The sequence below is a fragment of the Marmota monax genome, unplaced genomic scaffold, assembly GCF_021218885.2.
Source record: "Marmota monax isolate L192 unplaced genomic scaffold, Marmota_monax_Labrador192_F-V1.1 WCK01_AAM20220418_F8-fsc00117, whole genome shotgun sequence".
Classification (NCBI taxonomy): Eukaryota; Metazoa; Chordata; class Mammalia; order Rodentia; family Sciuridae; genus Marmota; species Marmota monax.
In genome coordinates this window covers 217,723-245,506 of record NW_026693023.1, presented here as the reverse complement: position 1 = coordinate 245,506, position 27,784 = coordinate 217,723, and the positions used below count along the sequence as shown (strand labels likewise).

Sequence of the window (27,784 nt, the reverse complement as noted above, 5' to 3'; positions counted from 1 at the left end):
GAGCTTCCAATCACTCCTGCAAGGTAGGCGGGCCTGCGACCCACTGGCAGAAGAGGAGCAGCGGCCTGCTGAGAGGCAGAGCCGCCCCCTCCCCCTGCACCGGCAAGGTAGAGGGAACTGTGACCACGCACAGAGCAGGCCCAGCGGCCTGCTGAGGGGCAGAGCCACCCCCCACCCCCCGCGCCTGCCAGGTAGGTGGAACTGTGACCACCGACAGAAAAGGCCGAGTGGCCCGCGGCAGGACAGAGCTTCCAATCACTCCTGCAAGGTAGGCGGGCCTGCGACCCACTGGCAGAAGAGGAGCAGCGGCCTGCTGGGAGGCAGAGCCGCCCCCTCCCCCTGCACCGGCAAGGTAGAGGGAACTGTGACCACGCACAGAGCAGGCCCAGGGGCCTGCTGGGGGGCAGAGCCGCCCCCCACCCCCCGCGCCTGCCAGGTAGGTGGAACTGTGACCACCATCAGAACAGGCCAGACCTGCAACCGAGAGACAGAACAGGCCCAGTGGCCTGAGGAAGGGTAGAGCCGCCCCCCTCCCCCCGCACCTGCAAGGTAGGCGGACCTGCGACCCACTGGCAGTACAGCCCCAGAGGCCTGCAGAGGGGCAGTGCCGCTGCCTGCACCTGCAAAGTAGACAGAACTGTGACCACCCACAGAACAAGCCTAGCGGCCCGCAGAGGGACAGAGCCGCCGCCCGCGCCTGCGAGGGAGACTTTGCAACTATACAAGACCAATATAAATATATAGGGGGAAAATTCAATAACACAACAGTTTCACTAAGTAGAAAGGAACGCAAACAGTATGAAGAGACAAGGAAAGAAAGGACCACAAGCAATGCAGGTCAACTCAACATTAGAAGAGGTAATAGCTGCAGCAGATGGAATGTCAGATAAAGAATTCAGGATATACATGCTTCAGATGATCTGGAGTCTCAAGGAAGACATCAGACAGCAAAATCAGACAATGAAAGATCACTTCAACAATGAATTACATAAACAAATCCAAGAAGCAAAAGATCAACTACACAGGGAAATAGAGGTTATAAAAAACAAACAAACAGAAATCCTAGAAATGCAGGAAGCAATAAGCCAACTTAAAAACTCAATTGAGAATACTACCAGCAGAGTAGAACACTTAGAAGACAGAACATCAGACAATGAAGATAAAGTATTTCAACTTGAAAAGAACATAGACAGCTCAGCAAGACTGTTAAGAAACCATGAGCAGAACATCCAAGAAATATGGGATAACATCAAGAGACCAAATTTAAGAGTCATTGGGATACAGGAAGGGACAGAGTTTCAAACCAAAGGATTGAGCAATCTATTCAATGAAATAATACGAGAAAACTTCCCAGACTTGAAGAATGAGACAGAACCCCAAATCCTAGAAGCCTACAGGACGCCGAATGTGCAAAATCATAAGAGACCCACACCTAGACACATTATAATGAAGATGCCCAACATACAGAATAAGGAGAGAATTTTAAAAGCTACAAGAGAAAGGAAGCAGATCACATTTAGGGGTAAGCCAATCAGGATAACAGCTGATCTTTCAACACAGACTCTGAAAGCTAGAAGATCCTGGAATAACATATTTCAAACACTGAAAGAAAATGGGTTCCAACCAAGAATTGTGTTTCCAGCGAAATTAAGCTTCAGGATGGAAGATGAAATTAAAACCTTCCACGATAAACAAAAGTTAAAAGAATTTGCAGCTAGAAAACCATCTCTTCAAAACATCCTTGGCAAAACATTACAGGAAGAGGAAATGGAAAATAACAATGAAAACCAACAGTGGGAGGTAGGACACTAAAGGGGGGAAAATAATCAAAGAGGAAAACAAACCATGTTTAGTAACATAAATAAACAAATATGGCTGGAAGAACAACCCATATCTCAATAATAACCCTAAATGTTAATGGCTTAAACTCACCAATCAAGAGACACAGGCTAGTAGAATGGGTCACAAAACAAGACCCAACAATATGCTGCCTACAGGAGACGCATTTGATAGGAAAAGACATACATAGGCTGAAGGTGAAAGGTTGGGAAAAATCATATCACTCATATGGACTTCGGAAACAAGCAGGAGTATCCATACTCATATCAAATAAAATAGATTTCAAGCCAAAGTTAATCAAAAGGGATAAAGAGGGATACTACATACTGCTCAAGGGAACCATACACCAACAAGACATAACAATCATAAATATATATGCCCCAAACAATGGTGCAGCTATGTTCATCAAACAAACTCTTCTCAAGTTCAAGAGTCTAATAGACCACCATACAATAATCATGGGAGACTTCAACACACCTCTATCACCACTGGACAGATCTTCCAAACAAAAGTTGAATAAGGAAACTATAGAACTCAATAACACAATTAATAACCTAGACTTAATTGACATATATAGAGTATACCACCCAACATCAAGCAGTTACACTTTTTTCTCAGCAGCACATGGATCCTTCTCAAAAATAGATCATATATTATGTCACAGGGAAACTCTTAGACAATATAAAGGAGTAGAGATAATACCATGCATCCTATCTGATCATAATGGAATGGAACTGAAAATCAACGATAAAAGAAGGAAGGGAAAAGAATACATCACTTGGAGAATGAACAATAGGTTACTGAATGATCAATGGGTTATAGAAGACATCAAGGAAGAAATTAAAAAATTCTTAGAGATTAATGAAAACACAGACACAACATATCGGAATCTATGGGACACATTGAAAGCAGTTCTAAGAGGAAAATTCATTGCTTGGAGTTCATTCCTTAAAAAAAGAAAAAACCAACAAATAAATGATCTCATACTTCATCTCAAAATCCTAGAAAAAGAAGAGCAAAACAACAGCAAAAGAAGTAGAAGGCAAGAAATAATTAAAATCAGAGCTGAAATTAATGAAATCGAAACAAAAGAAACAATTGAAAAAATTGACAAAACTAAAAGTTGGTTCTTTGAAAAAATAAACAAAATCGACAGACCCTTAGCCATGCTAGCGAAGAGAAGAAGAGAGAGAACTCAAATTACTAACATACGGGATGAAAGAGGCAATATCACAACAGACACTTCAGAAATACAGAAGATAATCAAAAATTATTTTGAATCCTTATACTCCAATAAATTAGAAGATAGTGAAGGCATAGATAAATTTCTTAAGTCATATGATCTGCCCAGATTGAGTCAGGAGGATATAGACAACCTAAACAGACCAATATCAATTGAGGAAATAGAAGAAACCATCAAAAGACTACCAACTAAGAAAAGCCCAGGACCAGATGGGTATACAGCAGAGTTTTACAAAACCTTTAAAGAGGAACTAATACCAATACTTTTCAAGCTACTTCGGGAAATAGAAAAAGAGGGAGAACTTCCAAATTCATTCTACGAGGCCAACATCACCCTGATACCTAAACCAGACAAAGACACTTCAAAGAAAGAAAACTACAGACCAATATCTCTAATGAACCTAGATGCAAAAATCCTCAATAAAATTCTGGCCACTCGGATACAAAAACTTATCAAAAAAATTGTGCACCATGATCAAGTAGGATTCATCCCTGGGATGCAAGGCTGGTTCAATATACGGAAATCAATAAATGTTATTCACCACATCAATAGACTTAAAAATAAGAATCATATGATCATCTCGATAGATGCGGAAAAAGCATTTGACAAAGTACAGCATCCCTTTATGTTCAAAACTCTAGAAAAACTAGGGATAACAGGAACATACCTCAATATTGTAAAAGCAATCTATGCTAAGCCTCAGGCTAGCATCATTCTGAATGGAGAAAAATTGAAGGCATTCCCTCTAAAATCTGGAACAAGACAGGGATGCCCTCTCTCTCCACTTCTGTTCAACATAGTTCTCGAAACACTGGCCAGAGCAATTAGACAGACGAAAGAAATTAAAGGCATCAAAATAGGAAAAGAAGAACTTAAATTATCACTATTTGCAGATGACATGATTCTATACCTAGCAGACCCAAAAGGGTCTACAAAGAAACTATTAGAGCTAATAAATGAATTCAGCAAAGTGGCAGGATATAAAATCAACACGCATAAATCAAAGGCATTCCTGTATATCAGCGACAAATCCTCTGAAACGGAAATGAGGACAACCACTCCATTCACAATATCTTCAAAAAAAATAAAATACTTGGGAATCAACCTAACAAAAGAGGTGAAAGACTTATACAATGAAAACTACAGAACCCTAAAGAGAGAAATAGAAGAAGATCTTAGAAGATGGAAAAATATACCCTGTTCATGGATAGGCAGAACTAACATCATCAAAATGGCGATATTACCAAAAGTTCTCTACAGGTTTAATGCAATGCCAATCAAAATCCCAACGGCATTTCTTGTAGAAATAGAGAAAGCAATCATGAAATTCATATGGAAAAACAAAAGACCCAGAATAGCAAAAACAATGCTAAGCAGGAAGGGTGAATCAGGCGGTATAGCGATACCAGACTTCAAACTATACTACAGAGCAATAGTAACAAAAACAGCATGGTACTGGTACCAAAACAGGCGGGTGGACCAATGGTACAGAATAGAGGACACAGAAACCAATCCACAAAACTACAACTACCTTATATTTGATAAAGGGGCTAAAACCATGCAATGGAGGAAGGATAGCATCTTCAACAAATGGTGCTGGGAAAACTGGAAATCCATATGCAACAAAATGAAACTGAATCCCTTTCTCTCGCCATGCACAAAAGTTAATTCAAAATGGATCAAGGAGCTTGATATCAAATCAGAGACACGCCGTCTGATAGAAGAAAAAGTTGGCTACGATCTACATACTGTGGGGTCGGGCTCCAAATTCCTCAATAGGACACCCATAGCACAAAAGTTAATAACTAGAATCAACAAATGGGACTTACTCAAACTAAAAAGTTTTTTCTCAGCAAAAGAAACAATAAGAGAGGTAAATAGAGAGCCTACATCCTGGGAACAAATCTTTACTCCTCACACTTCAGATAGAGCCCTAATATCCAGAGTATACAAAGAACTCAAAAAATTAGACAATAAGAGAACAAACAACCCAATCAACAAATGGGCCAAGGACCTGAACAGACACTTCTCAGAGGAGGACATACAATCAATCAACAAGTACATGAAAAAATGCTCACCATCTCTAGCAGTCAGAGAAATGCAAATCAAAACCACCCTAAGATACCATCTCACTCCAGTTAGATTGGCAGCCATTATGAAGTCAAACAACAACAAGTGCTGGCGAGGATGTGGGGAAAAGGGTACACTTGTACATTGCTGGTGGGACTGCAAATTGGTGCAGCCAATTTGGAAAGCAGTATGGAGATTTCTTGGAAAGCTGGGAATGGAGCCACCATTTGACCCAGCTATTCCCCTTCTTGGTCTATTCCCTAAAGACCTAAAAAGAGCATGCTACAGGGACACTGCTACATCTATGTTCATAGCAGCACAATTCACAATAGCTAGACTGTGGAACCAACCTAGATGCCCTTCAGTGGATGAATGGATAAAAAAAATGTGGCATTTATACACAATGGAGTATTACTCTGCATTAAAAAATGACAAAATCATAGAATTTACAGGGAAATGGATGGCATTAGAGCAGATTATGCTAAGTGAAGCTAGCCAATCCCTAAAAAACAAATGCCAAATGTCTTCTTTGATATAAGGAGAGTAACTAAGAACAGAGTAGGGTCGAAGAGCAGGAGAAGAAGATTAACATTAAACAGGGATGAGAGGTGGGAGGGAAAGGGAGAGAGAAGGGAAAATGCATGGAAATGGAAGGAGACCCTCAGAGTTATACAAAAGTACATACAAGAGGAAGTGAGGGGAAGGGGAAAAATAATATAAGGGGGACAAACGAATGTCAGTAGAGGGAGCAGAGAGAGGGGAGGGGAGGGGAGGGGAGGGGAGGGGAGGGGGGATAGTAGAGGATAGGAAAGGCAGCAGAATACAACAGACACTAGTATGGCAATATGTAAATCAATGGATGTGTAACTGATGTGATTCTGCAATCTGTATATGGGGTAAAAATGGGAGCTCATAACCCACTTGAATCAAATTGTGAAATATGATATATCAAGAACTATGTAATGTTTTGAACAGCCAACAATAAAAAATTAAAAAAAAAAAAAAAAAAAAAAAAAAAAAAAGAATCAAACAGGGGGCTGGGGATGTGGCTCAAGCGGTAGCGCGCTCACCTGGCATGCGTGCAGCCGGGGTTCGATCCTCAGCACCACATACAAAGATGTTGTGTCCGCCAAAAACTGCCAGGAGTTTTCGCGTGTGCGCTCACTCTATCGCTTGCTTTCCCCCCTCAATATTGTTTCCTTTAGACAAGGAAAAAAGAGATGACCAGATATCATGAGCTCTGTAGCCTAGTTTACCTGCTCAGGACTGAAACCCCCATAAGTGGGACACTTGTATACTGAGCAAGATGATGGGAACTGGATTAGCTGACTTAGGTTCCAGTGCCAGGGGTTATAACTCAAAAGTTGAAAACCAAACATGGTTAGTGTTTGTATATGTTGAGCACCTGCCTCTTCCCCACTGGCACATGTATATGTCTATAGAGATTATACTCTATTCAGTTGGTATAACTGGTTACAGTTTATATAGGAAGCTAGGGAAAAATGTAACAGAATGCTTGCTGTGGCTTTAGGACACTGGTGCTAAAGTTGTACTCATCATAGGGAATGAAGTGAAACGAGTAAAATCAAATCAGTTACTGCACACCCTACCCCACAGCAGTGTTCATATTCAGCTGTGGACAAGGACCCTGCCATATTTTTTTTTTTCTTGGCTGATAGCTGCCTGTAACAATGCTTGGTGTGATATGGGAGAGTCACCCATGGCATTCCTGTGATGGAAATCTATGGAAGAACTGCAAGACTTTCTAAGAGAGTCAGGAATGAAGCAGGCACTGGTCCTGATAGTGAACCATTCACAGCAAAAATGAAGGACCATTTCCAGGTGTCTGTGAGGCAGCATTATGGGATCAAACCTGAGCCCTTGAGTGGGATTTCCTATTTTTCAAGCCACACAGATGTGACTGTATGGGATCAACTGAAAAGATCAGGAAGTGAGGAATACAGAGTATAGTTTGGAAAGTTAGAAGAAATAGAGGGCAAAGGAAATATAAAAGGTCCAATGAGAAACAGCAAAGACAATGTGCTTTCATGTGGGAAGGTCAACAATGAACTTTGATCTTCCACAAAGGTATTTACATAGCCTGACCAAAAGTTATGGGATGGTGGTGGCAGCTGTGGCTTGGTGGACCAAACCAGAAGCAGTAACAATGTTTTGTTATGATGTGATGTTAACTTCTGAGTCTTTCTCTGCCCTAGAGACAGCAGTTCAAACAGTGGTGGCACACCTCCAAGACAGAAGATGGGATGTCAGCTCCTCCCAGTTACAAGGACCTGGCCTGTCTATCAAGTGTTTGGGGGTTATCTGGTTAGGCCTCGCTGTTGTAGTTAAAGTCCAATTTTTCCCTTCTTCCAGTCACAGACCTTCCTGAATGTTGAGATGTTGGCATCACTCAATTTCATACTTATCACTAATGTTAAAAATATCGCATAATTTAATAAAAAGATTAGCCTGGTGGGACTGAGAACTTGAACATTTAAAGACCTTTTCTAAAACAAAAATTATGGAAATTATAAGACTTGGGTATATAGCCCATGAACAGCCCTATGAATTGGATGTTTTTTGCTTCCCTGAAGTGTTTGAGTTGGTCATGTGGCAATATAAGGGCAATAAATGAATTCCCTTAGGGCCTAGTTACAGCTATAGAAGGGGGCAAAGATATGCAAAGACATTTGAAATCAACTGTCACTTTTGGAACAGTGTATTATATGGCATCCCACAACTAAGCTTTTCCACCAGAGAATCAGGAAGTAGACAACTTAAGCATAGCTGGAAATGTACTAGCTGAAGATGTGATCATTTGGCTATATATAAAGACAGGTCACAAGAAAAAGAAAACTCTCCACCCAAAATGAAGAATAAGAGCTCCCTGGACAACTGTCCTATGGACTTGAATGTAAGTCAATATATGTGTGTTTGAGGTTTCCTTTGCTCCATAAAAGAGCCATGATCTGTGCCTCAGGTGATGGGAAGGCAAGTCAAGGTAGGCAACTGTCCAATAGTGGCAGCTAGAATTCACTTAGACCTTTGCCCCTGCTAAAAGCTTTTAAGTTTGCCCTAGGGTGTGTGGATAGACATACTGAGATGCTATAGGCATTTGATTGCAAAAGGGACACACAGAAGGTAAACATACAAGGCTTAACTTGCTTGGCATTGTGTATGGTGCTCCTACAGATATAGACAATGTGTATGCTGCTCATACAGACATGGACAATGACCCCTACAGGCCTCATGGTACAGGAAGAGCTGAGAATTTGTACATACATTGACATTTCCACTTACCTTATAACACAGCTTCAGTAGATTAATTTCAAGATTGAATGGCCCAATAAAATAGCAGCTAAATATGAAAGATGGGTCCTTGGGAGTATGGACCAAGTGACTAAGGATGGCCATTGGGACATCAATGAACATGACTGCAGCACAAGCCTCCATGCCTGCCTGATGTCTACACAAGAACCTTAGGAAACCTTAATTCTAGAGATGATGCTTGAGAAGGACACCTGCACTGCACACATGGGAACACAGGGCCAGTTGATGTCAATGCTGCCACAGGATCTGCCTCAGGAACGCCATAGAGTCTGTTGTCCAAGGGAATGGCAAAAGGGCCTCAACGAAGTGGTTTCATAGGTCTATGGGCAAAGAGACTAGGTCAAGACATAGAAATAGAAAAAAAATTATCAACACAGACTTTTCATCTCTAAGAATGTCTCATTCATTATGATCTGTAACAACCTCACTGTTGTCATACTTTTGGTTGTCCAATCCTCAAGGACCACTGAGACAAGAAATATGATATTTTAAACCTGGGGATGGGATGCAGTCTGGTACTATTCTCTCAGAACGATCAGGTTGTTTATGTATTGTTGGAACAATCAAATTTGCATGTATTTTTTTTTAAATTTTTTGTTGTTTGCTGTTCAAAACATTACATAGTTCTTGATATATCATATTTCACAATTTGATTCAAGTGGGTTATGAGCTCCCATTTTTAACCCATATACAGATTGCAGAATCACATCAGTTACACATCCATTGATTTACATATTGCCATACTAGTGTCTGTTGTATTCTGCTGCCTTTCCTATCCTCTACTATCCCCCCTCCCCTCCCCTCCCCTCCCCTCTTCTCTCTCTGCCCCCTCTACTGACATTCGTTTGTCCCCCTTATATTATTTTTCCCCTTCCCCTCACTTCCTCTTGTATGTACTTTTGTATAACTCTGAGGGTCTCCTTCCATTTCCATGCATTTTCCCTTCTCTCTCCCTTTCCCTCCCACCTCTCATCCCTGTTTAATGTTAATCTTCTTCTCATGCTCTTCGCCCCTACTCTGTTCTTAGTTACTCTCCTTATATCAAAGAAGACATTTGGCATTTGTTTTTTAGGGATTGGCTAGCTTCACTTAGAATAATCTGCTCTAATGCCATCCATTTCCCTGTAAATTCTATGATTTTGTCATTTTTTAATGCAGAGTAATACTCCATTGTGTATAAATGCCACATTTTTTTTATCCATTCATCCATTGAAGGGCATCTAGGTTGGTTCCACAGTCTAGCTATTGTGAATTGTGCTGCTATGAACATCGATGTAGCAGTGTCCCTGTAGCATGCTCTTTTTAGGTCTTTAGGGAATAGACCGAGAAGGGGAATAGCTGGGTCAAATGGTGGCTCCATTCCCAGCTTTCCAAGAAATCTCCATACTGCTTTCCAAATTGGCTGCACCAATTTGCAGTCCCACCAGCAATGTACAAGTGTACCCTTTTCCCCACATTCTCGCCAGCACTTGTTGTTGTTTGACTTCCTAATGGCTGCCAATCTTACTGGAGTGAGATGGTATCTTAGGGTGGTTTTGATTTGCATTTCTCTGACTGCTAGAGATGGTGAGCATTTTTTCATGTACTTGTTGATTGATTGTATGTCCTCCTCTGAGAAGTGTCTGTTCAGGTCCTTGGCCCATTTGTTGATTGGGTTGTTTGTTCTCTTATTGTCTAATTTTTTGAGTTCTTTGTATACTCTGGATATTAGGGCTCTATCTGAAGTGTGAGGAGTAAAGATTTGTTCCCAGGATGTAGGCTCTCTATTTACCTCTCTTATTGTATCTTTTGCTGAGAAAAAACTTTTTAGTTTGAGTAAGTCCCATTTGTTGATTCTAGTTATTAACTTTTGTGCTATGGGTGTCCTATTGAGGAATTTGGAGCCCGACCCCACAGTATGTAGATCGTAGCCAACTTTTTCTTCTATCAGACGGCGTGTCTCTGATTTGATATCAAGCTCCTTGATCCATTTTGAATTAACTTTTGTGCATGGTGAGAGAAAGGGATTCAGTTTCAGTTTGTTGCATATGGATTTCCAGTTTTCCCAGCACCATTTGTTGAAGATGCTATCCTTCCTCCATTGCATGGTTTTAGCCCCTTTATCAAATATAAGGTAGTTGTAGTTTTGTGGATTGGTTTCTGTGTCCTCTATTCTGTACCATTGGTCCACCCGCCTGTTTTGGTACCAGTACCATGCTGTTTTTGTTACTATTGCTCTGTAGTATAGTTTGAAGTCTGGTATGGCTATACCGCCTGATTCACACTTCCTGCTTAGCATTGTTTTTGCTATTCTGGGTCTTTTGTTTTTCCATATGAATTTCATGATTGCTTTCTCTATTTCTACAAGAAATGCCGTTGGGATTTTGATTGGCATTGCATTAAACCTATAGAGAACTTTTGGTAATATCGCCATTTTGATGATGTTAGTTCTGCCTATCCATGAACAGGGTATATTTTTCCATCTTCTAAGATCTTCTTCTATTTCTCTCTTTAGGGTTCTGTAGTTTTCATTGTATAAGTCTTTCACCTCTTTTGTTAGGTTGATTCCCAAGTATTTTATTTTTTTTGAAGATATTGTGAATGGAGTGGTTGTCCTCATTTCCATTTCAGAGGATTTGTCGCTGATATACAGGAATGCCTTTGATTTATGCGTGTTGATTTTATATCCTGCCACTTTGCTGAATTCATTTATTAGCTCTAATAGTTTCTTTGTAGACCCTTTTGGGTCTGCTAGGTATAGAATCATGTCATCTGCAAATAGTGATAATTTAAGTTCTTCTTTTCCTATTTTGATGCCTTTAATTTCTTTCGTCTGTCTAATTGCTCTGGCCAGTGTTTCGAGAACTATGTTGAACAGAAGTGGTGAGAGAGGGCATCCCTGTCTTGTTCCAGATTTTAGAGGGAATGCCTTCAATTTTTCTCCATTCAGAATGATGCTAGCCTGAGGCTTAGCACAGATTGCTTTTACAATATTGAGGTATGTTCCTGTTATCCCTAGATTTTCTAGTGTTTTGAACATAAAGGGATGCTGTACTTTGTCGAATGCTTTTTCCGCATCTATCGAGATGATCATATGGTTCTTATTTTTAAGTCTATTGATGTGGTGAATAACATTTATTGATTTCCGTATATTGAACCAGCCTTGCATCCCAGGGATGAATCCTACTTGATCATGGTGCACAATTTTTTTGATATGTTTTTGTATCCGAGTGGCCAGTATTTTATTGAGGATTTTTGCATCTAGGTTCATTAGAGATATTGGTCTGTAGTTTTCTTTCTTTGAAGTGTCTTTGTCTGGTTTAGGTATCAGGGTGATGTTGGCCTCGTAGAATGAATTTGGAAGTTCTCCCTCTTTTTCTATTTCCCGAAGTAGCTTGAAAAGTATTGGTATTAGTTCCTCTTTAAAGGTTTTGTAAAACTCTGCTGTATACCCATCCGGTCCTGGGCTTTTCTTAGTTGGTAGTCTTTTGATGGTTTCTTCTATTTCCTCAATTGATATTGGTCTGTTTAGGTTTTCTATATCCTCCTGACTCAATCTGGGCAGATCATATGACTTAAGAAATTTATCTATGCCTTCACTATCTTCTAATTTATTGGAGTATAAGGATTCAAAATAATTTTTGATTATCTTCTGTATTTCTGAAGTGTCTGTTGTGATATTGCCTCTTTCATCCCGTATGTTAGTAATTTGAGTTCTCTCTCTTCTTCTCTTCGCTAGCATGGCTAAGGGTCTGTCAATTTTGTTTATTTTTTCAAAGAACCAACTTTTAGTTTTGTCAATTTTTTCAATTGTTTCTTTTGTTTCGATTTCATTAATTTCAGCTCTGATTTTAATTATTTCTTGCCTTCTACTTCTTTTGCTGTTGTTTTGCTCTTCTTTTTCTAGGATTTTGAGATGAAGTATGAGATCATTTATTTGTTGGTTTTTTCTTTTTTTAAGGAATGAACTCCAAGCAATGAATTTTCCTCTTACAACTGCTTTCAATGTGTCCCATAGATTCCGATATGTTGTGTCTGTGTTTTCATTAATCTCTAAGAATTTTTTAATTTCTTCCTTGATGTCTTCTATAACCCATTGATCATTCAGTAACCTATTGTTCATTCTCCAAGTGATGTATTCTTTTTCCTTCCTTCTTTTATCGTTGATTTTCAGTTCCATTCCATTATGATCAGATAGGATGCATGGTATTATCTCTACTCCTTTATATTGTCTAAGAGTTGCCCTGTGACATAATATATGATCTATTTTTGAGAAGGATCCATGTGCTGCTGAGAAAAAAGTGTAACTGCTTGATGTTGGGTGGTATACTCTATATATGTCAATTAGGTCTAGGTTATTAATAGTGTTATTGAGTTCTATAGTTTCCTTATTCAACTTTTGTTTGGAAGATCTGTCCAGTGGTGATAGAGGTGTGTTGAAGTCTCCCATGATTATGGTATGGTGGTCTATTAGACTCTTGAACTTGAGAAGAGTTTGTTTGACGAACATAGCTGCACCATTGTTTGGGGCATAAATATTTATGATTGTTATGTCTTGTTGGTGTATGGTTCCCTTAAGCAGTATGTAGTGTCCCTCTTTATCCCTTTTGATTAACTTTGGCTTGAAATCTATTTTATTTGATATGAGTATGGACACTCCTGCTTGTTTCCGAAGTCCATATGAGTGATATGATTTTTACCAACCTTTCACGTTCAGCCTATGTATGTCTTTTCCTATCAAATGCGTCTCCTGTAGGCAGCATATTGTTGGGTCTTTTTTTGTGATCCATTCTACTAGCCTGTGTCTCTTAATTGGTGAGTTTAAGCCATTAACATTTAGGGTTATTATTGAGATATGGGTTGTTCTTCCAGCCATATTTGTTTATTTCTGTTACTAAACATGGTTTGTTTTCCTCTTTGATTATTTTCCCCCCCTTTACTGTCCTACCTCCCACTGTTGATTTTCATTGTTATTTTCCATTTCCTCATCCTGTAATGCTTTGGCGAGGATGTTTTGAAGAGATGGTTTTCTAGCTGCGAATTCTTTAAACTTTTGTTTATCGTGGAAGGTTTTAATTTCATCTTCCATCCCGAAGCTTAATTTCGCTGGATACACAATTCTTGGTTGGAACCCATTTTCTTTCAGTGTTTGAAATATGTTATTCCAGGATCTTCTAGCTTTCAGAGTCTGTGTTGAAAGATCAGCTGTTATCCTGATTGGCTTACCCCTAAATGTAATCTGCTTCCTTTCTCTTGTAGCTTTTAAAATTCTCTCCTTATTCTGTATGTTGGGCATCTTCATTATAATGTGTCTAGGTGTGGATCTCTTATGATTTTGCACATTCGGCGTCCTGTAGGCTTCTAGGATTTGGGATTCTGTCTCATTCTTCAAGTCTGGGAAGTTTTCTCGTATTATTTCATTGAATAGACTGCTCATTCCTTTGGTTTGGAGCTCTGTACCTTCCTGTATCCCAATGACTCTTAAGTTTGGTCTCTTAATGTTATCCCATATTTCTTGGATGTTCTGCTCATGGTTTCTTAACAGTCTTGCTGAGCTGTCTATGTTCTTTTCCAGTTGAAATACTTTGTCTTCATTGTCTGATGTTCTATCTTCTAAGTGTTCTACTCTGCTGGTAGTATTCTCCATTGAGTTTTTAAGTTGGTTTATTGCTTCCTGCATTTCTAGGGTTTCTGTTTGTTTGTTTTTTATAACCTCTATCTCCCTGTATAGTTGATCCTTTGCTTCCTGGATTTGTTTGTGTAATTCATTGTCGAAGTGATCTTTCATTGTCTGATTTTGCTGTTTAATGTCTTCCTTGATACTCCAGATCATCTGAAGCATGTATATCCTGAATTCTTTATCTGACATTCCATCTGCTGCAGCTGTTACCTCTTCTAAAGTTGCGTTGACCTGCATTGCTTGTGGTCCTTTCTTTCCTTGTCTTTTCATACTGCTTGCGTATCTTTCCTGCAGGCACGGGCGGCGGCTCTGCTCTCTCCTTATTCCAATTGGGGTGTCGTGGCTACCACGCCAGCAGGTCACTGGGCCTGTTCTTGGCGCTGGTGGCGGCTCTGTTCTGCTCCTACTCCAATTGGGGTGACGAGTGTACCACGCCGGCAGGCCACCGGGCCTGATCCGCCGGTTGGTTGCAGGTTTGCCTACCCTGCAGGCATGGGCGGCGGCTCTACTCTGCCCCTACTCCAAATGGGGTGACGTGTCTGTCATACCGGCAGGCCACTTGGCCTGTCCCGCTGGTCGGTCGCAGATCTGCCCACCTTTCGGGCACGGGTGGAGGCTCTGCTCTGCCCCTACTCCAATTGGGGTGTCGTGACTACCCCGCCTGCAGGACGCTGGGCCTGTTCCTGGCACGGGCGGCGACTCTGCTCTGCCCCTACTCCAATTAGGGTGGTGTGTGTACCACGCCGGCAGGCTCCTGGGCCTGATCCGCTGGTCTGTTGCAGGTCTGCCTACCTTGGAGGCGTGGGCAGTGGATCTGCCCTGCCCCTCCTACCATGCCTGCGGACCCCTGGGCCTGATCTGCAGGTTGGTCACAGGTCTGCTCACCCTGCGGGCACGGGTGGCGGTTCTGCTCCGCCCCCACTCCAATTGGGGTCACGTGGCCACCACACCGGCAGGGCCTGATCCGGGCGTGGGAGAAGGATCTGCTCTGCCCCTACTCCTGTTGGGGTGACGTGTGTACCACACTGGCAGGCCACTGGGCCTGACCCGCCAGGCTGTCACAGGTCTGTTTACCTTGCAAGCGTGAACGGCGGGTCTGCCCTGCCCCTCCTACCACACCCATGTACCACTGGGTCGCGGGTCTGCCCACCTTGCGGGTGCGGGTGGCGGCTCCGCTCCGCCCCCTCTCCAATTGGGGTCACGTGGTCACCACGCTGGCGAGCCGCTGGGCCTGCTCCGGGCACTGGCGGCAGCCTGGCTCCTCCCCTCTGGCTCGAGGACAAATTGAGGATACTCGGGTGTCTGTGCCTCACCCCCCCTACCAGGAGACCAACTGTTTCTGTCGCCGCTGGTATTGATGAAGTTCTCTCCTCCACCGCTTTCTGATGACATCAGATCTCTGCCATGTTGGTATCCTATGCGAATGGCAGCATTTTGTTCCCCTTGCCGGGCAACCAAAGCAACAGGTGAGTCCTGACCGGCCCTCAGCAGGACCCGGACCGAGAAGCAGTTTCCGCGGGCTCCTAGCCCCGGGCCAGGGAAGTTCCGGGAGCCGGAACTCGGCCGCTCCGTGCTCGGTGTAAGCTCCTATAAGAGTAGGCTCCAAGAAGCAGTCCCCGTGGGCTCAGTTCCGGGAGCCAGAATTCGGCCGCTTAGTGCTTGGTGTATGCTCTGAAAGGAGCAGGGTCCAAGAAGCAGCCTCCGCAGGCTCCGCAGCCCTGGGCCAGGGCGGTTCCAGGAGCCGGAACTCGGCCGCCCCGTGCTCGGTGTTCGCTCCAATAAGATCAGGTTCTAAGAAGCACCCAGGCACTGAACCCTAGCAATCTGTCTGCAAGCCGCAGGTGAATGGCAGCCTGAAATTACCTGTTCTATGGCTGAATGAGCTGCGGTCAGTCGAAAACAGGTATGGTGACGTCAGCTTTCCAACATGGTGGCTGCTGGCCTCCTCTGTGGTCTGACCGGTGTGGAGAACCGAGATGGACCGCTTCCTTCCCCTGTCTTGAACCCAGAATTCAGCCCTGAGTACGGTGCTTGCACGGCTGGCAGAAACTGCCTTTTTTAAACATTTCTAGGACAAGTTTTTTTTTTTTTTAAGAGAGAGTGAGAGACAGAGAGAGAGAGAGAGAGAATTTTTTTTTAATATTTATTTTTTAGTTTTCGGTGGACACAACATCTTTGTTTGTATGTGGTGCTGAGGATCGAACCCAGGCCGCACGTATGCCAGGTGAGCGCGCTACCACTTGAACCACATCCCCAGTCCCAGGACAAGTTTTTAATTTAAAACTATTTAAAACTTTTTTCCTCTCTTTTGATACCAGGAATTGAGGGGTGCTTAACCACTGAGCCACATTTATATTCCATTTATTGATTTTTTTTTATTGGAGACAGGGTCTCACAAAGTGGCTTACACTCTCCCTATATTTATAAGGGCCTTTCTAAGTTGCTGAGGCTGGTTTTGAACTTGTGATCTTCCTGCCTCAGCCTCCCAAACTATTGGGATTACAGACATGTGCCACTGTGCTCCAGGACAGGTTTTTTTTTGTTTTAATTACATAATTAAATATTTTTTAAATTTTTGAAAAATATGTGGAAATCTCATCTGAGCTGTCTGAAAATAATAATCAATTTTCATAATTAAGACCAACCAGGATACTCACAACATGATGTCTCATTCCCCACAAAGAAATCTCTAGATAAAAATGATCCTGTCTATATTTTTTATAGATTTTAGATATAGATATCAAATATGTGTATGCATTAAGTAGAATTAAATCTCCATGCAAGAAGTTTCATTGTGTTAAAATCTAGGTCATGTAGCTGCTTCTTGAATGCATTTAGGTTGATAACATCAGTCAACTTCTTTCCTCAAATTCAAATGCACATTCTAATTCAACTCAAATATCTAGCAGTTGTCAAATCTGTGTTAGAAAATAAAATAATAGTGCTTTAAATATTTAAAGATGTTAGTTTCTGTGATCTTCTATTTTATCAAGTGCATGGCCTTAAACAGGTTTGTTTTCATTTTTTACTTTTAATTTTTTTAGCACACATACATGTGTGTGTGTGTGTAAATGGTTTTTACAAAAACTAAATTAGATAATATGTGAAAAAAAGTTATATCTATGCCTGATACACGGTAAAAACTAAATTAATTTTGACCATTTTTAAGATTGTGATTTTAGCAGGGCATGGTGGCACACACCTGTAATCCCAGTGACTCTGGAAGCTGAGGCAGAAGGACCACAAGTTTGAGGCCAGCCTTGGCAACTTAACAAGACCCTGTCTCAAAATAAAAATAATAAATATAGTTGAGGATGTAGCTCAGTGATAAAGTTTCTAATACCACCCTCTTCAGGAAAATATACTGATTTTTAAAATATCCTAAGTGTTTCTATAAAAATATTTTTAAAAGAAGAAAATTTTAAGTAGTTTTAGCAACCAGAAATTGTCACCTTTTACATTATAGTATATATAGTTTTCATTTTGATCTTCCTTTTTCTGGGTAGGTCTGTATAAAAAATCTTGAATGTATAAGTAAAGCTTTTTGAAATAAAATCTTTCTATCTGAATAATAATATTCCATTGTAATGACTACAGTATATTTAATAAGCATCCTAATACTACTTTTTGTTTTGATGTTGTTTTTTCTATTTATTTATATTCTATTTCTATTAATTGATAAATAATGTCAAAGATTTTGAGGAAAGTAGAAAAATATTGGTCTACATCTTAGTTTAGTTATTTAAGCTAAAGTGGAAGGACAGTGTGAAATGTAAAGACATAATTCCACAAAGCTATTTTAGGAGAATCTGTATCAATTTTATATCCCTAATTTCTGTATGTAATTTTATGATGAGAATGCATACTTGTTAGGAAACCTTATACTTCCTTTAAAATTTTTCTGATAGTATTTATTGTCTACTTTATGCAAAATGTTATGCTAATCATTATTATAATATAAATCTGTTACTTCTGAAGTGTGCTAAGAATCCAATGAGAACTATTATTATTCAAAACTCGAAATAAAATGTTCTTCTGAAGATATGTTCAGAACCATAGGTAATAATTATTTTTAAAAATTTCTTGATAGTATCTTGCCTGATTATTCATTTTATTCAAAAGTCTTAAAGCCAAACAACTTCAGTTGCAAAACCAAAAAATATATATTTTTCAAAATAATTTATCAAGCTTGCATGTATCACAATATTATAGAAAAGACACATTGCTGGGATTGAAAATCTTGTTTGAATCCCATTTAATAGCTTTATGAGTAGAGGTAATTTAGTTATGTGTTCTTAAAATTCTATGTACTTTTCTGAAAAATGATGAAAATCATTTTCAAAGTACCATGATGAGCATCATAAGATAAGGTAAGTGAAATGCTTTGGCAATTAGCAAATAGTGTGTAATAATTATTATCATACATTGACAGTGATATGTGAGTGAGTTCAAAGGGTGAGAAGACATGTATTAAAATGCCATGTGGAATTATGATGATGACAATATTTTTATAGTAGGAAGATCTCACATTTTTTCTCATATCTGTATTTGTGAGTAAATATCTGCAAAATTTTCTTCCTTCCTGTAATACTCACATGCATTAACTCTAGGTTGACTATATGGGCCTCTTGATATTTCCCATGTAGAAAGTTTTTAATATAAAACAAGTAAGATTACTTTCAGTGTGATCCCTAGTGCTGGATGTTGGCTTCAACCTATTTTGACCAATAACAAATTGAAATATTTTGCTGGTATATTTCTAAATCAGGATAATTTAGTATTCTGACAGTCTGAGTTTTTCATTATATCATGCATCTCAGAGGAATAGTATAAAAACATAACAAATCATCTCTAATATTTTTATTTGCATAAAGCTCTAGTGAGAAGAAGCACCTATTCTACCCTTTCCCCCCTGATTATTGAGAAGTTAAATTAGAAAAGTTTTATATATTAGACATTCTCTGATATTTGCTTCCAGAGGTTACCTCCTCCTTTTTTCTCTGTTCTTTTCTTTCCTTTGCCCTCCCCTTTCCTTCTCCCACCCTAATTCACTGCACTATTTTTAAAATTTTATAATTATGTTATTATTATTTACCAGTGATTTAATCCAGGGTGCTTAACCACTGGACAACATTGCGGGCCCTTTTTATTTTTATTTTATTTTATTGAAACAGGGTCTTGCTAAGTTGCTTAGGGCCTCTGTAAGTTGCTGAGGCTGTCTTTACACTTGTGATCCTCCTGCCTCAGCCTCTCAAGCCATTGGATTACAGGCTTGTGCCTTTGCACCCAGCACACTATTTTTTAAGTAGTTCATGGAACTCCATTTTTGGTGGCATGGTCGTGGGCCATATAGAATCACACCATTAATTAATAGGCAGTTATGAGATTGAAAGCAAAGCAGAAGCAATATGACCATATACACATGACTACACCCTCACTACTTCTTCTGCCTTTTAGACTGATAATAGTATATCATTTACTACTGGAATGCATAATTTCCACTGTATTTTGAGCAAGATGACTTCTATAGTAATTATTTCCCCAAACTTGAGCATCCTATTTTGTTACTCGTTTCACTCTCTAGCCTCGTGATATGCCAGCATCTGCAACTGTTTTCTCTTCAGCAGATGAAGTAGTAGGTGGGATTTATGTGGTAAGAGTTTGGGTGACTAAATACACTCTCTTGATAAACGGAAGCACTGGTGTGATGTTTTGTGTGCATGTTTCTAAAGATTTGTGAATTCAGAAACCCTTGAATTTATTTCAAACTTATTTCCAGCCAGTAGCTTTATTTCAACAATTTTAAAGCATTAAATTTTTTTCTGGACAAAGAGCCTAAAAATCCATTATTTTTTGACTATAAAGCAGGACAGAAACTCTTCCAGTGTGTGTTTCTGAAGCCTAAATCTGCATGTATTCTTCTTGATTGAAAAAAATTCAAAATACACGCCTTTAGCAAAATATGATGGGGTAGTATTTGAGTCAACAAATAGATTTTCAACTAAGTATAAGAAATGTACCAATATGACCATTGCAGGAAAATTGTTTCCTTCTGAGGAAATTACCTTACATTCTTTTTTTTTTTGGTATTGGGGATTGAACCCAGGGGTGCTTAATCACTGAGCCCATCCCAGCCCTTTTTATTAATTTATTTTGATACAGGGTCTCACTAAGTTGCTTAGGGCCTCATTAATTTGCTGAGGCTGGCCTTGAATTTGCTATTATTCTGCCTCAGCCTCTGTGGTTGCTGGAATTATAGGGGTGCATCACTGCACCTAGAGAGTAAATTGTATTCTTAACTCAGGGTCTCAAAGATGTTAATGACTACAGAAAAAGCATAATTTTTCAGGCCTTTCTTAAATTGATGTATTCATGATAATATCAAAATGATGCTTAAATGTAATTATTAACTCTGATTTCAAGCATGTTTTACAATGATTTTTTTCATTCTTGAGTAGTTGTAGATTAGTCACCAAGAAAATTTATTCCTTTATGATTCTAAGACTATGAATTATTTCCTATGTTAATATCTTTAAATTTAATACTGCTGTTAAAATTTGCTCCAACGTCAAATCTTTCAGCAATCAGTTGGTCATGTCCAAGAAATAATTTGTATGCAAAAGCTTGATCAAGCTCATGAATTTTAAATATCTACATTAGAGCCACTCCAAAATATAGTCCTTGGGTAGGAGCTCACACTTTTATGAGTGTGAAGGCATGCTTCAATGTGCAGTGGCTTGTTAAGTAAAAGCTATGTTATTGTAGTTTTAGTTCCTGCAGTTGGGCCACCTAACTTCTTACTCCACTTCTTCCAAAGCCATCCTAACTGTTTTACCCAGATTCAGGCTATTGGACTGTTTTATTATGTTCCTTGTGTAAAAGGGGTATCTTAAGTGCCAACATTCCTGGGGCTTCAGAAGAGAAATGTAAAAAATAAAGCAGAGAGTCTCTACACTTAGTGCTTCTAAATTGGGCCTTGGGTGTGAATCTGTGAAATATGCAATGAAGATATCCATACTCTAAAAGAGCATGTTGATAAGCTGAGACTGATAGGCTAAACTGGGCACCTGCATATTTTTACAGAGAAGTACACAGAATACTTTTGAGGAGATTGGATCTGATGTTGTTAAACTTCAAACTAACTTTTGGTAAAAATGTATTCCCCAAACTTCATTAGGAACTGGGCAGAGGAAGGAGATAAAGAAGGAACTGTAGAGGGCTGAAGAAAATATGGCCTGTTCCATGACCAAATACACAGTCTAGTGTAATAGAAAACTGTTCAATTGTTATGAGATAACATATTTTGGACTTTATTATCTTTGGAATATATTCCTTGGATCTTGACATAATAGTGTGTGAATGCTCACATTTGTAAGTGAATAAATGCAAACTGGTTAGTCATTACAATCACCTGTGAACACTCATAACTCAGACAAGTCTGAACACTAACCTGGCTCCTTGTGAACAGAGTTAGCCAGAAACAAACTTAGACTCCTCTTGACCTCTGCCTTTGCCTAAAGGGACCCTCCAAGAGAAGGCTAGGAAGGTCAGGTATTCCAAAGATATTCATTGAATGCATGGCTAAGTGCCAAGAACTTGGGAACATATTATAAATAAGATACAAAAAGTCTTTGTTGAAAGAAATTGACTATACAGGAAGAGTTATCCAAATGCAATGTGCTGGGAGCTACAGAGGCTCCAAGTATAGAGGGGTCATATTTCCCCTGGACAGGCAACTTTTGAAGGTGGGAGGTGAAAGATTAAAAATTCATAAAATAAAAATGGAGGAATGAATACAGGTTCAAAAGAGAAAACTACCAATAAAGTAGAAACCATTGAAATTTGAAGAAGTATCTCACATTAAATTAAATGTCTAATGTCACAGATAAGGAAACGGTCCACAAGATAGTAGCAAGTGATTTACTAAGATCATACAGTTAAGAAGAGGCAGAACTGGGCCTAGAACTCACTTACCCTAATCCTCAGTCCACTCTTTGCTGTCCTTACCAAATAGCAATCAATGGGGAAGAAATTGAAATAACAAAACACAGGGAGGATTGTCTTATTCCTGTTTTATGCACATGCAGTCAGCATGTGACATAGATGTGGAGATGATGGACACTATTTAAATCCCAGGTGGTAAGTTGGAAAGCTATACCATTCAGAGAAGGGTCCCACAAAATGCTTTGGCTTGAAACTAACATGATGTGCTGATGATGGTTAAATTTTAGGCTTGGGTGCAAATATAGAAGCATGTCAGCTGTCCTCGTGGTCAAGTCCGCAGCACCACACATATGGCTCGGGGTGGCAGAGGGCCATGGCTTTCCCGTAGCTTCACCATGCTGATTTTATCAGTCAGTCTGGAGAGACATTCCACTCTGTTAGCCCCCAGCTTACTAGCATCTGCACTCAGCCCTCACCACAGACCATGTGTTGTCATCCTTTCCAGGTCTCAGCTGCCATTACTGAAAAGCTGTAAGACATTTATAGCTCTATTTCTGTATCCATTTATCTGTTAAGTTTGCATGGGGGACATTCTAGTATCTTAGAAAAATAACTGTGCATTCATGAAGAATTAGAAAGTCTAGGGAAGCCCACAGCTCCAAGAAGAGTGATATTCTCTGTTACTTTTCCATCGACTGTCAAAGAGCAAATGCTCTAGAGAAAGATTATATTTAGCATAATCTTTGTCTTACATGTAAGAATTTTTAAGGAATGTGGAATTTAAAAACTAGAACTTCTCTGTGCATGTATATATTTGTGTTTGTGCATATTTGGTAAAGGTGACTGACAATAGATGAATTCAGTATGAACTGCTTTTTGTTCAAGAGTGGGAAACATCTAGAAACTTGGTGTTATAGAAAGAGAATAGATGTATTAATAGCATACAGTAATGCTGTGTATGCACATTATATAAAATGATCTTGTCAAGTTTGTCAAGTCTATAAGGATCTGGCAAACAGATTTTTAAAACTGATGCTAATTATTTCCAAGGAATAAGGCAAATTTATGGAAATTAAAACTGGATTTCAAGTTCTTAGTACAATCAGAATGACATAGCTGGAGTGTTTCATGGATTAACCACAGAAGGAAGAAAGGAAGGAAGGAAAGAAGGGAGAGAGGGAGGGAGGGAGAGAGGAGGGAGGAAAGAAGGCAGAAAGAAGAAAAGGAGGGGAGGAAGACAATGAAGAAATAAAAGAGTTATTAGCTCAAGTATAAAGACTGAATTTCATCAAAGTCATTTGAAGAATAACCTCATTCTTCTTGTTAACTTTTCTAAAAAAGAAACATGTCCAGATCAACTATAGACTTGACAGAGTAAGCATTGCACTACAAATGTGAAAAGGTGAACTTCCTTCTTCTTCTTGAGCTAGGCACAGGGGTGCACGCCTATAATACCCGTGGCTCTGGAGGCTGAGGAAGAAGGATCAGGAGTTTAAAGCCAGCCTCAGCAACTTAGTGAGACCCTAAGCAACTTGGGATACCCTGTCTCTAAATAAAATATTTTTAAAAGGGTTGGAGATGTGACTCAGTAGTTAAGTGCCCTTGGGGTGCAATTCCCAATACCAGAAAAAATTTTTTTTCTTGTAATTGGGAGGCAGATTAGGACATGGGATCTTCCAAGAATTCTAATTTGTAAAAGGTGATGGAAAGAGGACAATTATTACATCATGAGTCATCATGTATTTTGAAGACAATCTCTTAAAAATTTCCATTTAAAGATGTGGTAGTATTCATGCATATTTCTGAAGAAATCTATATTTAAGGCATTCCTTGGCTTTGATCCATAATGTTTCCCATATTTATTTTAATTTTTCTTGTGAAATTGCTGTTAGCAAGAGTAGATATAACAGCCTATCTTAACTGTAAGCCACTAATCCTGCTTGGGTATCTTTCTCATTCTGTAACCAGGAGATTCATTGGTGCTGTGAAATTTGGTATCCTATCCAATTATTGGGTATTTCTGTTGGAAATTGGGAAGCATGCTTTTATAGCATTTTTCTCCCGTCTTCCTTATGAGAATTACTTAATTTCTTGAATTTTTTTCCTTGCTGTGCACAAGCTCTTGGAATACTGTAGTTTACATATTTGATAGTTTTAACATGTTCTTTTCAGATCACCATATAGACTGCAAAAAAAAGAAAAGGAAAAGGAAAACAAAGATGCAACAATTCTTGAAGCCATAGTAAAATCAATGAATTACAGAGGAAGTATGAATGGGATATTAGTGTTTGCAAGTGAGAATGAATAAAAGTTGTGCAAGGTTTAAACTTATGAAAAGTTATATTTTAAAATCTATTTTAGAGTCCCCAGCCTGTGATGTTGCATTGAACAGAGCTCAGAGGAGGCGAGGGGCACCCGCACTGTTGACCCCAACTCTTGCACCCTGCGCCTCCCTTCCAGGACAGCCTCTTGGAAACAGCCCTCCTGCCTCTCCCAGTGTTGTCCCAGGCTAGCTAGGAAGCGAGTCCAAAAGTTTGGGCGCGCACAGGCAGCGTGCCCCTGGCACCGTGAGCCCCAGTAGTGGCGGCCGCTCCAAGCTTGGCATTTTGGGCGCACTTGGCCAAGTGCGCGTTGGCCCCTGCCTCCTCTTTCTTCTATCTCAGGACTCCTGCTGCCTCTGCAGCGCCTTCAACCTAGAGTGAACAGTCCTGCAGAGTACTCTGATCCAGAGGGAAGTTACTTTGTTTAAGCGGTGGATTTCTTCTTCTTCGTGCCCAGCGCCTTTCTGGTAGAAGCTCCTTTAAGCAAACACTACCCAGCTCGGGATTGTAGAAGGAAGGTAAGTCCTCAAATGTGACTGGCCTTCTAGCCACAAGTGCCAGCCAACTGAATTTGATGCAACAGGCAATAGAGATTATGCCAAGGATGATCCATGGGAGTTTAAATCCCGCCAGTGGTTTAGAGCAACTGTGGGGTCAAAACTGGATAAATTTTTGGCCTGTGCTCCCTTGTACCACTGGAGGAGTGAGCTGAAACACGAGAGAGAGCCTGTTGGAATTTGCTTTCTTCAAGATGGAATAAAGACTGATGAGTATGTTCCATGCAAGTCAAAAAATATTGATGCTGATGGACAGGGATTTTGTCAAGGAGGATTCAGCATTGATTTTACTAAAGCTGACAGAGTACTTCTTGGTGGCCCTGGTAGTTTTTATTAACAATGTCAGCTCATCTTGGATCAATTGGCAGAAATCTTATCGAAATATGACCCCAATGTTCAAGCAATTTTTGATGACAGTTAGTTGGGTTACTCACTGGCTGTTGGAGATTTCAATGGTAATGGCATAAATGACTTTGTTTGGAGAGTTACAAAAGCAGCAAGGACTCTGGGAGTGGTTTATTTTTATGATGGGAAAAACATGTCTTCCTTGCACAATTTTACTGGTGAGCAGATGGCTGCATATTTCGGATTTTCTGTAGCTGCCACTGACTTTAATGGGGATGATTATGCAGATGTGTTTATTGGAGCACCATTTTTCATGGATTGAGGCTCTGATGTCAAACTCCAAGAGGTGGGGCAGGTCTCTGTGTCTCTGCAGAAAGCTTCAGGAGAATTCCAGACTACCAAGCTGAATGGGTTTGAGGTCTTAGCACAGTTTGGTAGTGCCATAGCTCCTTTGGGAGATCTGGACTAGGATGGTTTCAATTATATTGCAATTGCTGCTCCAAATGGGGGTGAAGATAAAAAAGGAATTGTTTATATCTTCAATGGAAGATCAACAGGCTTGAACATGGTGCCATCTCAGATCCTTGAAGGGCATTGGGCTGCAGAGAGCATGCCACCAAGCTTTGACTATTCCAGGAAGGGAGCCACAGACATAGACAAGAATGGATATCCAGATTTCATTGTAGGAGCTTTTTGTGTAGATGGAGCTGTCTTATACAGGACCAGACCTGTTATCACCATAAATGCTGGCTTTCAAGTATACCCGCAAGACAATAAAACCTGCCCATTGCCTGGGACAGCTCTCAAAGTTTCCTGTTTTAATGTCAGGTTTTGCTTAAAGGAAGATGGCAAAGGAGCACTTCCAAGGAAACTTAACTTCCAGATGGAGCTTCTTTTGTATATACTCAAGCAAAAAGGATCAATTCGGCAAGCACTGTTTCTCCATAACAGGTTCCCAGGTCACTCCAAGAACATGACAATTTCTAGAGGGAGCAGATGCAGTGTGAAAGAGCTGATAGCATATCTGCGGGATGAATCTGAATTTAGAGACAAACTTACTCCAATTATTATTTTTATGGAGCATCAGTTGCATTATAGGACAGCTGCTGATGCCACAGCTTGTGACCCATCCTTAACCAGTTCACCCCTGCCAACATCAGTGGATGCACTCATTTTCTACTTGACTGTGGTGAAGACAATGTCTGTAAACCCAAACTGGAAGTTTCTGTATATAGTGATCAAAAGAAGATCTATGTTGGAGACAACAACCCTCTCACATTGATTGTTAAGGCTCAGAATCAAGGAGAACATGGCTATGAAGCTGAGCTCAGCATTTCCATGCCACCAAAGGCTGATTTCATCAGGGTTGACTGGAACAGTGAAGGATTAGCAAGACTTTCTCATGCAGTTAAGACAGAAAGCCAAACCCACCAAGTGCTATGTGACATAGGAAACCCAATGAAGGCTGGAACTCAACTTTTAGCTGGTCTTTGATTCAGTGTTACATCAGCAATCAGAGATTGTGAAATTTTATTTACAATGTCAAAGTTCTAATCTTTTTGATAAAGTAAGTCCAGTTGTATCTTACAGAGTTGACCTTGCTGTTATAGCTGCTGTTGAGATAAGAGGAGTCTCAAGTTCTGATCATATCTTTCTTCCTATTCCAAATTGGGGAGCACATGGAGAAACCCAAGACTGAATAAGACATTAGACCAGTTGTTCAGCACATTTATGAGCTGAGAAACAATGGTTCAAGTTCATTCAGCAAAGCCATGCTAAATCTTCAGTGGCCTTATAAACATAACAACAACATCCTTCATTAAGACATTGATGGGCCAATGAATTGTACTTCAGATATATAGATCAACCCTTTAAGAATCAAGATCTCATCTTTACAAACAACTAAGAAGAATGACACAATTGCTGGGCAAGGTGACCAGAACCATCTCATCACAAAGCGAGATCTCCCTGGGCTGTTGCTAATCTGCTAACCAGGGGGCAAGTGCATTTCCTTCTTGAGCAATCAAAAGTCTACTTTCTTTTTAGTGCTTGAATTTAAAGGAAGAATTGTTGATTTGCAAAATGTTTGTTTTCAAATAAAGGGAATTGGCATGATACAGTGAATAATGCCAAATTGCTTGGTGTTTTGAGTTTATTTTTAATGTTTCCTATTCACTGAGGATCAACTCTAAAATACCAATTGAATCTAAATTTAAGTTTCCAAATGATTTCACGCAGTTCTATTGATGTGGACTATTCATGAAACCTACATCTTATACATTCCAGTGTCGTTTATGGAAGTCACAAATGTCTAAGTAGGGAAAAAATTCATGGCTTTAATTTTGTTAACTGTGGCTCAGTTCAGGAGCAGTAAGTCACAAATGAAAATCAAATGGCACCATTGTGTCAGTAGCTAATAGCAAAGACTTTATCTGAGAGATGCAAACACAATTAAAGGGGTGAATGCGGATTGTGT

At 39.9% G+C, this 27,784-nt stretch overlaps 1 pseudogene; it reads left to right on the top strand.

The window, feature by feature from the left end:
• LOC124098473 (integrin alpha-V-like) overlaps nt 1–27,299 on the top strand; it is a 38,879-nt pseudogene extending 11,580 nt beyond the window's left edge.
• The last annotated feature ends 485 nt before the right edge of the window (nt 27,300–27,784 follow it).